The sequence below is a fragment of the Sipha flava genome, unplaced genomic scaffold, assembly GCF_003268045.1.
Source record: "Sipha flava isolate LNK unplaced genomic scaffold, YSA_version1 34_pilon_pilon, whole genome shotgun sequence".
In the NCBI taxonomy this organism is placed as follows: domain Eukaryota; kingdom Metazoa; phylum Arthropoda; class Insecta; order Hemiptera; family Aphididae; genus Sipha; species Sipha flava.
Window position 1 is genome coordinate 2,740,059 of NW_020273045.1, and position 14,055 is coordinate 2,754,113.

A 14,055-nucleotide genomic window follows, 5' to 3' on the forward strand; every position below is an offset into this window, starting at 1 on the left:
AGAAAAAGCTCCGCACGGCGTACGGACGGCGGTGGATAGTGCGCGCGCGCTCTCGTCCAGGGCAAAATCTATATAAGGGCCGGCCCCCGCTCCTGTCCGCCCGTCGGTCGGTCGCGATTTCCAGGCGGCGGTAGCGGCACATGCGCAGAACATCGTCGCCGTGGCTGACTGGACGAAACGACGTCGTTGTCGTGATCGCGTGGAACGCGTATTTACACTTTTCGCGTGGTTTTGTTGTTGTTATTGTTGTTGTTGAACGTGCAGGGGTTGATAGAGCTCGTGATGCATAGGTCATTGCGTTGATACGTATTTGTTCGTGCATCCCCACCCCTAATTTTTTATGTACCTAATCGTTCATGTAATATTACGTGCCCAGATTACCGTTTCTGAACACTATAACAATTTTGGTTAGATGCCAGTACACGTGTACGAAACACATATAAAAAAAAAAAAAAAATTAATAGGTACTCACCGAAATTCGCAATTACATCGAAAACAATGATGATTCTAACTGTTATCGTTGGAATAATAACAAATATGCACTGATCATATGTTCAATTTTTGGTTTTTTCCACACATACTATAGCACGTGTATCAAACATTAACAGTGGAGTTAGTTTAGTTTAATACTTAGTTAGACATCAATAAACTATATGATATCTAAATATGACAACATATAATACATGACAAAATATATATATATATACTATTATTATAATAATATATAGGTACTGTATAATAATTAGTAGTGTAGTACGTATTGAGTAATACGTATAATATGTTGTTTATACACTTATACATTACCTTTAATATATAATTACCAGGTGTTTAAAAAATATAGTTTTATTTAGATAATAATTTATCTTAATTGATATTAAAAAAATAATGGGACTTGAGCAAATTAGATATGCATGTTGCTGTAGCATTACAATGAAGCTTTTCATTATTATTAAGCTTATGAAATTTATTTACATATACCAATTACATCAGTAATATTAATTAAAACTGTTAAAATACTATATTATACCATATTTTTATAGGATTTAAATATTTATTTAGTGTCAAAAAGAGAACAATTATGCAAATTAGTTATTCAATATGTTTTTTATAGTAATAATGCGAGCGAAACGAGTGGTTTTGGTATGTACGGTATTAGTCAATTGTGCCGAATTTGGGACACTACCTGTATATTGTAGTATTTTGTTATATATACATCTATTGCGCCGGTATAACAACTATACAGTACAAGTAAAAATCATAATGGCTAAAAACAAAAATTAAAATTAAAATCAAACCTATCATTCTACATACTTGGTATTTACATTAATAGTGTATTATATATATTATATAAAATATTATATATTATATATATATATATATATTCAAATTTATCCTATACCTGTTGAAAAGTTCTTAGGTCTAATATTATAATTAGTTATGTCTATTTTACTATTTATTTTTTTGTCATAAATTTGAGTTTGGTCTATTTATGATAACTAAGAGAACACGTATTATGATTGTCGTGTTACATTATGTTTAAAACTTCATAAAAAAAAAAAAAATATTTGGATGTGGTTAATAAAAATATTTCCCAAACGCTGAGTGAAATGCCTCACAGGCATCAGGCATTTGTTGTTCTTTCGTCAGATATATTACACGATGACCAAAGATACGGGGGAAAAGTTGCATTTTCATCAATATATGTATCAATGAGATAATCGTAAATTGTATTAACTAGAATATCGATCGACGCAATAATACCTATAAATTACACTCTTTTTATACCGGCACAATAGATGTATACCTTTTTTCCATCCCATAATTTTTCTTTCTTTACCTGAGATTTTCGGCGTGATTGATATAAAGCTGGTATGTAGGGGTATTTAAAAAATAGGTGGGTGATTAGGTGGCTTATAAGAATATTTGCACCTTATGTAAAAGTAGTTCAACACGCCACTGTAGCTGTCATTCTTATTACTCTTGTGGAAGTCTTTCGAAGAATTGAAATATTTTTGTTGAATTAATTATAACTATGAATTGAAATATTGCCATAAATATTTTGAATGCATGCTTATTTTATGGTGTTATCATTTCCAGAATCAATTCATAATTTTCACATATTGCTGGGCAGTTCAGACGCATAGTAGTAAATAGTTAATACATTTTATTATTTGGATATCTCAACAGTAACATTTGAATAATTTCCTTTTCCATAAAATATCCATTTCTTTATGTCTTAATTCGATTGTTCAATAATTTGTAAAGGGATATTTTACGAAGTTTTCCCAACCAGTCATTTATATTTTTATTTCTAGGCAGTAATTTTTTTACAATTTAATTTTTCTTCATTGGATTTTCACCACTTTCACTATTTTATTTTATGGATCTGTCACTTAGTATAAGTATTTATCAAATGCTTAAGTATTAATGGTTACTGAAAAATAAATTGTGCTTAAATCTTTAGGAATTATGACACTTTTTATCAACGTTCAACGTTTTCTGAAAGTACAAACAATATACATTTATGAAACTACAGTTTAAAATATTGACATTTAATCAATATTTAAAAAAAATAGTTGTTCTATAAAATCTTAAAATGAACGAAGACGGTTTTTGATTGGCTATAGAGCCAGGTAGAGAAAACTGTAACAGTGCACTAAGTATGAAGAGATAAAAAATATCCACTGCATTTAATGAACTATGCAGATGTAGAATTCAAGGCGCTATGCCAAATTGAAAATGGACTAATTTTTCTTCTTCGCAAACATCACTTGAAACACCTAATGACAATCAAATTAAATAAAAAAAAAATGTTAAATAAATTATATAATATGGTTTTAAAGACTCTTGCATTCGGTTGAGATGCTGAGTTCTATAATAATTCTTTATCGTATTATATAATATGAAAATATAATTGTATCTAAAATGTCAAGTACTTGAATTATTTAGGAAGTATAACGATATTTTGCGTACATGTAAGAACAAAGACATAATATTGTCCCGGGCCATTGACGTGAATAGAATCAGATTGGTTAGTAGGTATCTTACCTAAAATACAAACAATGTAAGGAGTGATTTTCTATCGAAATTCACAAACCACTGCATCGTCGATTTTTTTACGATGTTTAAACTTAGGTTATTGATATGTTATTGTAAATTACGATAAAATTATATACTTATCACGTTTTTCACGCGGGAATGTGGTGCCTACGATGTACTGGTTTCCATTCAGCACGGGCGTATTTTTAATAGGAAATAATTATATTAAATAGGTACGCCTTATGACCAAAGATGGCGATCCTATGACACGTCACGTGTGTCACGGAGTTACACGTGCACTTATTATGCATTTTATCAATTCCGTAAATTTTTAATTTATTTAATTATCATATACCAGTATTGTAATCTGCAGTGACGTATTTATAGTGGTAGTGGTGGGGGGAGGGTACTGGGGGTTTCCATCCCCACAAAAATTTTTTTGAAAACGTCAAATTTTAAACATATCAGTATTATAATAATTTTTATTTGTTTATTCAATAAAGTATTAAAGTATAATGAAAATATATATATAAAATATTAATATCGCTAATAATTAAATTGTTATCGGATAATAATAATAACAATCGACTGCATGGTACTCATAGACACATGGTATATAAATAATCTGATGAGAGGAAATTATCGGTAGATATTTCGATGTCCTTGCCATGCTATCAATTCATCGAGATTTAGACTTTCAAACCGATGAAGTTATTGATGATTTGGCAAATAAAAAACGAAAACTAGAATTTATAATATAATTTGTAATTTTGTTATAGTAATTTGTCAATAGTTTGATTTCAATAAGTTAATAAATAACCTAACAATAAATTGATAAAGAAAATTTTATACTAATTTATAAAATTATTTCACTATTAGGTATGACACCCCCTCCCCAAAAAATCAAAAAAGTTTCTAAATACACCACTGGTAATCTTTAATTAATAATAATATACCATATATTAGAATTATAAAAAAAGAAAAAAATCATACCTGTGTTCTAATTTATAGATAATTGAGAGTCTGTACAAATTACTAGGGATATGTTTTTTTTTGTATGGAACAATTGTATGAACAATAAGGTTCGTTATCTTATAAAATACATAACGAACCTTATTGTTCAATTAATAATCCTTGGGGCCCGACTCTGTTGCCTATTTAAGTCTGTTGATCGGAATAAGACAATGTCTCCCCATATAACATAAATGTATGTAAATTTTTGAAGTATAATTAACCGTATAGTATACCGAAAACGTTGTCTATTTTTCAACAACAGCGGAGTCGGTACAACTCATACCGTTTCAGATACTATCACTCATACAAAGAATTCGTTCTTTAATAGTGTTTCTGCTGATAGAAAAATCCTGAATACGTTGTATAATTACATTTTTATTTGCAAAATCTTGAAATAAAGTATTTGATGCCACTAAAAAACTTCTTTTAAGTATTTTATAAAAAAATTTCATTTTTCATCTTATAAAACACATGTAAAAAATTAATTATGGAAAGGGGTCGTTCGGAATAACTTAAATAAGTTTCCGTCAATATACCGATGAACCCGGATCTTCTTCGATGAAACAATCGGAGGTGAGTAAGAAACTGGTGTCCCCGAAAAGGGCCGTTTTCGTTTATATCCTTGTTGGATATCTGGTTTGCCACATATATCCGCCGTCGTCGTTGTCGTAACCATAATCGTCAAACAATTCTTCGTTCTTCAATTCTTCTGACTGGATAGATGTTTTCGGTTGAAGAATTGGTTGATAAATTTTGATAGAAGGCGACGATTATGTGATGGACCCTCTAATTTAATCCTATATCTATCTCGTAGGTTTATTAGAATGGACGTGTTAGTTTATTTTGGCAATATAAAATAGCATTTTTTTACCGTGTTTTGTTATTGGAAGGACCATTTTACACTGTTATTATTTGTCTTTCTAGCAATGTAAAATAGTTTGAAATATCAGAGGTTATATTTTATTTTTCCATTTCGTTTCTTTTTATCTTTATGTGGTGGCCCTGAAAAGTACGTTTATTTATGTTTGACAAATCTCAAAATTATCCAGAGCTTACTGATTTAAATTCGTTGAATGATTTGATGTTTTTCACAGATTTTACTAGAATTTATAATAGACTAAATAAAAATGTTCAAGACCTAGGTCAAACAGTTTTAAATATTTTTGAAAACATTAAAGTTTTTGAGAAAAATATAGAAGTTTTTGTCAAAATTTAAGCAATAAAGACGTTAAATATTAGGAATCCTTATTTGAAAAAACAATTAATAAATTCAAAACGTTTTAAGATGATCAGTTTTATGTGAAATTAATAAGTACAAAATATGTAAAAGTATTACAAAATACAAATGAATTGTTTTCATGCAAATTTCCTCAATTTCGACGTTTAGAATAAACTTTGGAATTCTTAACAAATCCTCATAATATTAAATTTGACGAACTTGAACTTAGTGTTTTTAAATAGTTGAAAATAGAAACTTAGAAATGGAGTCAATAAAATTTCAGGGAAGTAATATTTGAAAAAATCAATTTAATAATTTGAATAATAAGCTAGAAAATAATCAAACCGTTAGTAATGTTAAATCGGAAAAATTGATTCTTATTGAGTGGAAATGTCTTACAAATTAATTTGCACCTATGAAAAAACTAGCAGTTTCTTATTTGACAATGTTTAGATTAATTTATGTACTCGAGCAACTATTTTCTTCAATGAATTCAATAAAATCAACTGTAGGGAATCGTCTTGGAACAAATTTAAGCGCAGCATGTGTTCAACTGAAATCAATTAATTACAGTCCGAGGATTGATTTATTAGCCAATAAAATTCAGCAACAAATTTCTCATTAAAATTGCATGTCTAAAACTGTACACAAATAAATATATTTTAATATTTTTTATTTTGTATAAGTTAAGACTTTGTTTAACATACTTATATACTATTTATACTTTTAGTGTCTTACATATTTAAATTGCTTAATAATAAAATATTTGATTTGATTTTTTTATCATTCAAACCACGGGTGTGACCATTTGCGCCAAAATAAAAAAGGTATGTTTTTTTCCGACAGATTATTTGCGCCAAATTAACCTGTATAAACATTTTGCATTATTGACTTAATTTAATTCATACATTTTAAAGACATTTAAAAAATTTTATACCATAATAAAACATTTTTAATTTTTAATGTTAACATTAAAATATTTATAAAACACATTTTTTAAAATCATAGTCAATATTAAAATTTTATATTAATAATTATGATTATCAGGTACGTAGTTTTTTTTTTATTGATAGGCTATTATATTAAAATATGCTTCCACGATTTTTTTTTTCAAATATAATAATCAAATATACAATTTCTTTTTTAAATCATAGTCTTAATTTGCATTATAATTAAATGTAACTATTTGTACATATTCATAACGCGTTATTTTTTTGTTTTTATATTTATCAATTGCTTTTAAAGTTTTTTTTCAATCACGTTTTAACCTGAGGATTTTTTGGAAGGTTAGGAATATTTTTAACACTGCTTTTAATTTTAATATATACATATGTTTGAACTATTTTGAAAAAATTCTAAAAATGTGAAAATATTAGGATGTGATTTATAAAACTGTTCATTAAAGTGTGCATGGAAAGATTCAGTTATTGGTTGATCTAGTTAAATCAGTTGCAAATGCAGCCCAAGTGTTTGGAGAGAAATTAGCATTTTCTCTAAGGTAATTTACATCTAAATAATCTACACATCGTTGACATTTTGTATCAACGGGAATTTCAGATATAACATCATCAACAAAACAATCGGAAACGTCATTGGGATTCAGAAAAGCTAAATCAAAAGTAAATTTTAACCACTTGTTATCTTTATATGCTAAAGTTAATCCTAGTCCTTGAATTTTTCTATATCAAGCTTGAGTCAAGTGAAAACGACAGCCTATAATTTATGATAATGGCGATACAGATTTTACGGTGTTATATATAGTTAACAACAGTGACATATTTTTGCTGTACATTTTTTATTTGAACATCACCACCGTTCAATACTTTTAGAAGAAGTATATTACAATATATACTTATGGCCCTTGTCTGCAACCATTTATTTCCCTCTTTTGCTTATCGTAAACTCCATTTTTCTTAATTATAGTAATTAAATAAAATAAACAAATAAATAAATAAATTAAACAAAATACAGCTGAGAATATGTGGTAGGTATATAATGCAGTGTAATGAATGTCTGATCAAATCACAGTGTTCGTTCTTATTCAATGATTTAATGAATAACGATATCGGATTGTACATTTTACAACATAATAAAACTGATATATAACTTGTTTTCAGTCTGTCTACGCAATAATTTTATATATATAACTGTATTATGAGTTATAACTAAAGTATATAGTATACTATATACTATAGTAAGTTGTAAATGTATTATGAGTAAAAACTTACTTAAGTGTTATAACTTATAACGAACGTTGTGTCTATATGAATTAAATCGAGTTATTAACGTAAAAATATTTCTACAGGTAAATTTGGCACAAATAGGCTGTACCCCAAATGAATTAATTTGTTTTCGCGCAAATGGGTAGTTCTCAACCATAATATAAGTTAAAAAAAATTGTCAACGAATTAGTTGACATGCTGGAAAAATAAATTCTAGTTTTATTTGACATGCGAATACAGAAAGGTTCGCCACCCCTAGGCACTCTGGTTGGCGATATAATAATAATAATAATAATAATAATAATAATAATAATAATACAATACTTCCCCTCATCATATTAATTTCAAACGAAACGTTTATTTTTTATCTGCGTTAACCATAAATAAGAATAATAAACATAGGCTCGTACGATTATACCATTGCATACGAGAGTACGGTAATTATTTTGTAAGGTTATAGTTCAGACCATGTATCTATTTTAATAGCGTATTGGATCGTGCACGATCGTATCTGTAGGAGCGCTTAATTGTTCGAGAATCGTTATACTTTTCGCTTGGCCTGAAAGTATAATAAAATTAGATTTTCCATGTCAAAATTAAGCGAAAATAGAATGATTAGGTTTTTTGTGGAAAGTTTCATCCGAGAGATAACTTTAATGGTTCACTGCAAATTTTTTAACAAAAACCGGATTCCCTTCCAAACAGTTTTGTAAATATAATTAAAATAGTGACATTGCAGTTTTTTAGTCGAGTCTAAACTTCAGATATGAATTATAACCGTAGTGAACTATCATTTTTTAAATTTAAATCGTCTACTATTTGGTAAATGTTGAATACTGAACCGTAACGGTTGTGTTTATGTTCGAAATGATAAATTTGATTATTTAATGTAATTAAAGTCAGGTAGAAATTGTAATTATTATACTTTTCTTTTTTTTTTTTTTTTTTTGATAGAACAAATGACTACCATGAGCCATTAGTTATATTATATTTATTCATAGGTTGCAACATATGTATACATATTATATTTCTATAATTTAGTAATTCCATACCGTTATGTGCGTAGTTTGTTTAGTATCATATCTTCCTTATGTTTTTAGTAGGGGTTTTCTGTCAACTATAATATTTCTCTTCTGATTTTGTTTAGTTTGGTACGGTACGCGAATTCGCATCGCACACCTATAGCTGCAATATTACAGCTCACGTAAACACATAGATAAGAAGAACAATAATGCTAACTTGTTATAGTTACTTCATTGTAACAGAAAAACATACGGAATTAGTCTTTTTGTAGGGAACTTTTACTTTTAATTTTTTACTGTTTTTTAATTTTTACAGATATGAATAAAAATAATAGCGATATGCACAGATTGAACACAAGTGGTTATTATTTTACTGTCTATCGTGTGTTAGAGGTGCATCCGTTCTCCTTATATTTTGATACACTTCGGCTTAAGGTAATCCAACCGATACCCTCGAAAATCGATTGTATTGTCCCGAAAACAGTCGAGAGTTGGTTAAAAACGTGCATTTTTTTCAAGATTTTTGTACGATTTTTCATACAGGTTGCTCTGCAATTGGTAATTCTTAGCCGCCCTGTAGAATATAATAACCTTTCTGCGAAGTGAGACCATATTTGCGTTTAATATACGATGAGATTGCGTGAACTCTTTGAACGCTTTTATATTATCTCAAATATAGCATTTCTCAAAAGAAGCACGCGTAATAAAATAAAATAAAATAATAATTTCGATTCCGCTCTTGCTCTAAAGTGCGTTTATTATTAATAACTTTCGCCGTGAATATGACTATACTAAAATTATTGAACTTTTGGTCTTACTATCCATTAAAAAGACATAAAATCGTATAGTATAAAATGTGTAATTACTTTTATATGTTTAGATACATGTAGACGTTTATTTATAAAGAACACGTATTGTTGGGAGCTGTATGAATATTTGAATAACATTAATTTAAAATATCTACAGTTTCGAATAAAATTGTAGAACCTACACCGTATACGCCGCAGTAATAATGTTGTGTACATCATGAAAAAATTATTTTCCACGGAAAAGTACCGAGGCCATGAAAAACATGTCAATATTAATTTAATAACATATATAAGTAAGATCTGACAGAAGAAATCGAAATATATGTAATTACATATATATAATATATGTAAATTATTTTTACTCCAAAGGAAGATCTTTTCCAGAGATAATCGAAAACGCTCACTATAACGTTGAAATGTTTAATAAAATTGATATGTATGTTATCGAGTTAAGAAAGCTTTAAGTTTTATTTTATTTTTTATTTTTTTATATTGCTCTCGATAACACTCGTATACATTCGATAAAATTCACAATAAAAGTTTTTATTACCTTTGAAAAACACAATCTCGTAGATACGACGAAACCCAATGGTATTAGTTGTTTATACATATTCTAACGCGGTGGTAAAATAAATATTGCCCCCGCAAACCGAATCAAGAGCTCATATTATGCAATTTTTTATTTTGTTAGTATACATTGGATTTGGAAGCAGACCATTTTTCCCATAATAAGCGGATGCTCGTATTAACCATTGACCATTTATATTAGGCGGAATCCACTTTAGTATTAAATTAAAAAATAGTGCCCAATTAATTGTGAGTGACACATTATAACAATTGTGAGTTTGAAAGCATTTACTTGTGTACCGTTGATCACATATCACTGCAACAGTCAAATCGTTACCTACTAATTTATAATAATTAATAACTTTTATGTTTTTCGAAATGTGTATTTGAAATCGAAAAATAACTTCTTATTGTACTCACGTTCTATATCTTCTGCGTTTAACCATGTAATCATTAAAAAATTGTATGAATGATATTTGTTACGCTTTTTCCGACAAAATACTATAGTACTAGTAATAGTATTAAGTACAGAAAAAAAAATATGAACCCGGTAAGATTAATTACAACTTTATACATCTGTGTACATTAGAATGCGCATTTTATCATCGCTTTCGAAGAACTATCATGAACAAGAGTCAACGTTGTATAGTTTATAAGAATATGTAATTGTAACTAAAATACCCATCAATTACGTTGTCGCCGAACTCAAATAAAAATGTTTTAAATAGTTATAATTTTTTGACTATAAGTAAAGTGGTTGAGGTTTAGTATTGGGTAGAATTGTCAACCCGTATAACATAAAATTATACGTTTTACGAAAAGAAATATAAACGTGAATGGCGGAGAGAATTTAACAATAGGTGTTTCAAAATTCTTCATAAAATTACGCATACAAAATACCATTTGTGTCTAATTCATGCATGTTGTTATCATCAAAATCGTCGATGGAAATATTAAAAAAAAAAAAAAAAATTATAACAACAATACGTGCTTCGCAATGAGATCAAACACTGGCAATGATTGAACTGCTCTATACCTACTCAACTGCATTACGTAATCCGCATATTACCTATATATCCGCCAGTTCGAAATGAACACACGAATTAGTAGGTATATTATTGACGTCGATCTTTTCCGCCGTGACGTGCATTGTATTATTTTCGACATCATTACACCATGGCCGCCGTGCACAATGTGAACCCCTTTCATTGTCTTTGGTTCGGTTCGCGGGGCCAGATGTCATCCTGCTATACATCGTGTTTATCAAGACTTAACTGAAACGCGCGTGCACTAGCTGCGAAGTAATAACTTTTTGTTTGCACCGCGAGATAAGCGCGTGCGGTGTGATAACAATGTGTTAAACATGTGTTCGCGTACGATATTTACCTAATATAAATAATAAATAAACACACTCCGAAGAGCAACGCGCTATTGGCGCACGATAAATAGAATATCACGTTATCGTTTTTACACACTACGTATATTGTCATAAGAACACATTGACCGTTTTATTCGTCCGCAAACAAGTGTTGTATGTAGATACATGTTTGTAAGTGTACCACACGTTTAGCATACTATTTCGTGATCACGTCCAGGCTGCCGTACGATACATTTTGCATTCGAAAACTGTAACAATATCGCCACCATGCGTACGTACACCTTTTCCAAAACAGTGAGTATAATGTCAATGATCAATAACTTTCGTTCATAATAACATACCAACAGCGCGTGCCTCTGTTCGGTTGAAATGCGTTTCTTATCATATTTCTGATAAAATACCGATACTGATACGATAATGCGTTCGCGTGAAAAATTATTCGAATTTTAGGATGAAAAATAGATCGTGATAAAAGTTTAAAAAATTTTGTACAGACAGTTCTGGACATAGAACGTACACTTTAAACGGATTAGTTTTCAGTGTTCAATACAGCTTATGCTTCTTGATGTGTTTCCAATATTTGAAATATTTAGTGCTTATATAGTTGTATATTCATGTACCTACTACTGAAACCGTTTTTAGAATGTCAAATTTTAACACATTATACAACAAATATACGGAACACTCGGTATCATCACTTATTTCACCAGACAGTTCTTTAGATATTTTGAGCCATTTGAAAAAATATTAAATCTTAAACAAAATCAATAAAACGATATGTATTTTTGACGATATTATTTCGAAGTTAGAAATTTTAAATAGTATTTATGGTAGATACTCTCATTAATATGTAAAAATTGTTTATGGTGTAAAATCAATACATTTTTATTTTACTTTAATGGGTGATCATAAAAATAAAATTTAAAGTTTTTTTTTATTATTATTTATGTGAGAAGAAGGGATAGATAGCCTTTTTTTTAATGTAAACGGAATAATAAATAAAATAAGATGGAGAAATACTGCGTTAAACGAAACAACGTAACGCTCGAAGTAAATGTTCTCACTCTTTGTAGTACTATGCGTAGGTGCATTTATTTTTTTCCTTAAAAATAATATTGATGTGCATTCAATTGTGACTTCAGCATGTTCTTTTTAGCTGATCGACTAAAATTCGGTGTAATTTAAATTCTGCGTAATAGGTTCCTTGTTTTTGTGAAACTGTATAGAAAATAATTTTTCTGAGCTCGTGTAAAATACGAGTATTCAAACTGCGTATTTAAGGAAACGCTCGAACGCTCAGAATGTTTCCCCTCGCATTGTATGTAGCTCACCCTTCATCTACTGCGCCTACTGCTGTTGATATTTTCTCTTCACTGGGGAGAATGTGCTTTATGTTAAATTACGTGGGGTAGTTCGAACACATGCCCTATTGTGTGGTTTCACTGTATTTTTATAAAATGAGAATAATAATATTGTGTAGAAAAATGGAAGTTCAGTGGACGATCTTCAACCATTAAACTGTTTCGTACTACTCCATACGTTGATGTTTGATGTCAAACTATAAAAGTATAAATAAAATAATCAAAGCTGAGAATAATTGAATTACAATTAAAATTACGTTTACCTTATGAATTCATTGTTATTATCACAGACTTTTATCCCGATTGGTTGATTTTTTAAACAAATATTAATCATGTTCATTTTTCAATAATATAATTGGTTTACATTTTTTATTTGTTCCAGAAATAAGTTCCGCTATATAATATGATATTAAATAACGATATAACTAAGAAAATTGTTTGCATTCCCGTTATACATTTTTCTTAACTATTAGAAAATATGTCTGTTTTACACATGTGAATAACAATTAAAAATTAACATATTGATATTTTTATGTTTATTATTTTTAACTTTTTATTGACGTACTGGTATGTTTTTATTATATTCATTATGTTTTAAATGTGTTTTCGTGTATTTATACGTATAAATGAAACATAAACTATTAAAAATCCATTGATGTGTAGAAACACAAATATTACAATACTTAAACATTTTTATTCCAATTTGAAATTACTTCTAATTTTACAATTTACATATTCTAACAAATATTTGATATTAATAACATTACATAGTTATTAATATGATTGTAAGTCTGTAAATATTTTCCATTCGTTTGCAGTTCACTGATAGGTCTAGTACATAGTATTGGGTTACTATTATTACTAGAATAAATAGCAATTGGCTATCAACAAAATTAATTAGGAATAGCCCGTGAATAAACACCTTGATAAATATTTATAAACGCAATTACTGAAAAACAATGAATAACAATCATGTTGAATGAAAAAGTTAACTTATCAATTATTTTTAATGATTTGTTTTGAATAAATTAATTTTTCACAATTGCCTTTAGTGAACAAAATAAAACATACTTCAAATTCTACAAATATACTTAACTTAATATTAAATTAAGCCTAAGTCTTAATAAATGTTTCCTTTAGCTTATTAATTATAATTTTGAATCATATGATTTTATTTAAAATGAAGTATGTATTTATAAATGAAATTTGTTCCTACATAATTTATAACTTGAACTAAATATTAGTTTATTTTTTTTTTTTTAACATACACTTTATACAAACATGAATCATGTTTTAAATACATTTACAGTGTGATCACGATAAGTGGAAACACTCAATAACTGTGCAGGCTTCATATATTTCAATCCTGCTTTTTTGGCTTACTAATAAACATTATTATACACATTTTTAGATAATTAGACTAT

At 28.5% G+C, this 14,055-nt stretch overlaps 2 protein-coding genes and 1 pseudogene across 2 annotated transcripts in view; 2 read left to right on the forward strand and 1 right to left on the reverse strand.

Moving 5' to 3' along the window:
* Window positions 1-557, reverse strand: part of LOC112687375 (glycoprotein 3-alpha-L-fucosyltransferase A-like) — a 26,664-nt gene extending 26,107 nt beyond the window's left edge. Inside the window, exon 1 of the mRNA XM_025560036.1 lies at window positions 473-557. The gene's annotated coding sequence lies outside the window, so the exon portion shown is untranslated. The remainder of the gene's footprint in view (window positions 1-472) is intronic.
* LOC112687457 overlaps window positions 1-8,842 on the forward strand; it is a 16,286-nt pseudogene extending 7,444 nt beyond the window's left edge.
* A 2,352-nt stretch (window positions 8,843-11,194) lies between these two features.
* The window catches only part of LOC112687515 (FGGY carbohydrate kinase domain-containing protein), a 42,412-nt gene continuing 39,551 nt past the window's right edge, over window positions 11,195-14,055 (forward strand). Inside the window, exon 1 of the mRNA XM_025560259.1 lies at window positions 11,195-11,564. The gene's annotated coding sequence lies outside the window, so the exon portion shown is untranslated. The remainder of the gene's footprint in view (window positions 11,565-14,055) is intronic.